Source organism: Rattus norvegicus, chromosome X (assembly GCF_036323735.1).
Source record: "Rattus norvegicus strain BN/NHsdMcwi chromosome X, GRCr8, whole genome shotgun sequence".
Classification (NCBI taxonomy): domain Eukaryota; kingdom Metazoa; phylum Chordata; class Mammalia; order Rodentia; family Muridae; genus Rattus; species Rattus norvegicus.
In genome coordinates, this window is record NC_086039.1 from 39,799,335 (window position 1) to 39,802,372 (window position 3,038).

A 3,038-nucleotide genomic window follows, 5' to 3' on the forward strand; every position below is an offset into this window, starting at 1 on the left:
AATCTGCATTAGTGCTAGGGGCTGTGACCATTTGCAATGGTCTAAGGTTTGAATGGAAAGATGGAAAGATACAACTTGATGGGGCGAGTGGAAAAGGACCTGAAGTCCCAGGACATCTGGCTCGAATCCCGGCGGATTTAGCGGGCTGAGTATTCTTGAATTCCTTCCCTTCCTGGTCTTCAGTTTCACAAGCTGCAAATGATGACACAGTGCCTTCCAATCTAACAAGTTACCCTTCTTTCAAGAATAAATGTAGATGACATTGTTTATTTGACTTCTTTCCAAGAACACAGCAACATTCGACAACCAAGAAAACATTGTTCAGGATATTATGATATTTCAAAAATCCCCAAAGTACTTCGCATTTCACATTTCTGAAAACAGGGTCACTATTTAACAATAATTTCCTTAGTGTTTTTATAGCAATTATTGTCTGAGTAATTCTCTCTGGGGAATCCTAGATAGGTACTGTGTGGTATGGAAACGCTTTCAATTTTCTTTTCCTCTTTCATTTTGCTTCTTTTCTTTTGGGTGGGGTGTGGGGGGAGAGGGTTTTGCTGAGTAGCTCAGGGTGGTCTTCCTGCCTCTACCTCTGGAATGCTGTGATTATAGGCCTGTGCTACTCTGTCCCCAGCAGAACTTTTGGTTCCTAAGATGCATCTCTTAGGGTTATGTTGAGAAAGACTGAGGTGATTTGATGTGGGATACAGAAACTCTTCAGTACTGTTAGTACTGTTAATGCTCGTCATCACTGCTAAAAGATCCAATCCACGCAGTTGATTAGAAAGGGTTCATTTTTTTTTTAAACCTCGAAGACCAATACAACATTTAGCTCGTTTGGTGACATGTTTCCTAATTGAGGAACTTCAGAATTTCAAAAATCTGGAGGGGGATTTTTTTTCCCCCAGAGACACTATCCAGTCTTGGAAAATAATCTCATAAAGGTGAAATTCTGTGGTTGTTGGCATAGCTTCTCAGCCTACAGGGGCAGTGTAAGGAACCTTTCATTGTCCAGGCAAGAGAAAACAAAACATGACTGAAAAATGATCAAAATAACAACAGCAACAGAAACGTAGGCTTAGGTTTAGATCATAGATCTGCCTTTTATTTGCTGGGTGACCTTTCTATGTCTTTTTAGTTCGTGTTGCTCAGCTGGAGGGAGAAAAGAGACCTACTGACAAAAACCAGTGAGAGGCAACACCAACACCAGGCAGCTCCGCTAAACTTAGCCCACAGGGTGAAGCAGCCTGATTGAACACATGCACCCCAGGGGCGGGGCTTTCTGTTTTTAGCCCTCTGACCATATGCATATGCAAAGAAAGTCCGGGTGCCCTGCTCGCGGCCTCCAGGGCGCAGTTTAAATTGCTGCACGACGCTTTCTTTAAACACCTGCGACTGCCTGAATACGTCTCTGACTGAGGGATATGGTTAGCTCATAATCCGGGGAAATTCAGTGTATGACATTTAATGCTTCTCTCGACACAACAAAACGGCTTTCAACTAATAGCAGGTCCCAGTGTGGGTGGAAGGAAAAAAAAATCTTTTTTTTTTTTTTTTCTGTGCCAGTAGGTAGATTCTGAGTTGCATATCATGAGGGCTTTCAGGCCTGCCTTGAAAAATTCGACCCCTAGCACTAACGCAGATTTGAATCTGTTCTAATGCCCCACTATTCTAACAGTTGTCAGAAACATTCGTCTCAGAAATATTTAAGATGGAAAATCATTTTGCTCTCTTCTTCTCTTCTCTATTGGTAACCCTGGGGGAAAATCAGAATTCTGATCATTGTTTGTGTGCCTTCTGGGGAACGCTGCCTGGGGTTCTGTTTCAAAATCAACGTGTGGTTATTCTGCACATGGAACAGGGGCTATGATGCCATGTAGATCTAGGTCTGAATCCGGGCATGATGGCTTTTCTGCTTTCTGGTTTGAGCCAAATTCTTTAACATATCTAAGACTCAATTTGCATATCCACCAATGAAGCGTGAACTGAAACCTAGTCGTTGGCCTAAGGGAATAACTGAATTCAGTACAGCATGTGAAGTGCCTGCCATAGCATCAGCTTAGAGGACCTCAGCTCTTGAATAGATATTCCCAATCACTGATTTATTTTGGTCTTTCCTACCCTCCTAAATGTTTACAGTGGTGTTCTTTTGTGTGCCCTACAGATGTCTCCTGGGGCAACTGTAAGAAGCAGAAGAGACAAAGGACTGTCACTAACCTTCTCATTTATTTGTGTGGCAGCATGTCATTGCTTCAGCAACATTAAGCTTCATTTAAAAAATATGCTGTATATGCAAGGAGAAATGGGAGACGGAGAAAAGAAATGCCTGCAAAAGTGATCTGTCCCAATTGGACTCTGAACATGATAGGTGTGCAAGTGGGAGCTCGCACGGTGAACAAAGCCAGCATCCAAGTTCCTATTTTTAGAAGCTACAGAAGAGGGGGAATATGCAGCATTTATGTAACACGTTTCCAAATAGCTCTGAAAGGAAGTTTTATATTTAATGGAGTTGTTAACAATTGGGATTAAAAGCTTAAAATAGAAGTCAGAACATGTACCTCAATTGGGGGCATCCTGTTGGGTCTGCTGTAGAATATTAAGATTGGAGAAGCTGTGTGCAGAGCTAGGTAATGGGCACAGAAATGAGCAGAGTCCTGTGTTAAATCCATCTTTCATTTTTGCCCTGTGATTCTTATTGGCTTTCTCTGCCCCATCTATGGGACCCCTTCTGTCTGTATTTTGCAACACCACAGTTTTTTCACCCAGTTGCTTATCTCTTTTTCTTTTTCCTTTAGTAAAATAGTGCTTTAACTCCAGGTTTTGTATACATTGCTTCTCTTTCTGCCCTTCACCTTAACTCTTCTCACCTACTATCTATGCCTTTGTTTAACTCTTTTCGCTACTATGAACCTCAGGGAGCCTTCACTTGGGCTGGAAAAGGAAAGTAGGTCCACATCCCAGAGTGTTTTGGATACTTGTTTCTGCAGTCTATAGAAACTGAGGCCATTGAAAGTCTTCTAGGAGAGTGTTTCTTAGAA

General features: G+C 42.0%; 1 long non-coding RNA gene across 1 annotated transcript; it reads left to right on the forward strand.

Moving 5' to 3' along the window:
- Positions 1–1,321: 1,321 nt before the first annotated feature.
- LOC103690826 (uncharacterized) lies at positions 1,322–2,816 on the forward strand. Its single transcript, XR_597597.2, has 2 exons — positions 1,322–1,427; positions 2,165–2,816. It is a non-coding gene; the product is annotated as an uncharacterized LOC103690826 (long non-coding RNA).
- Positions 2,817–3,038: the final 222 nt, after the last annotated feature.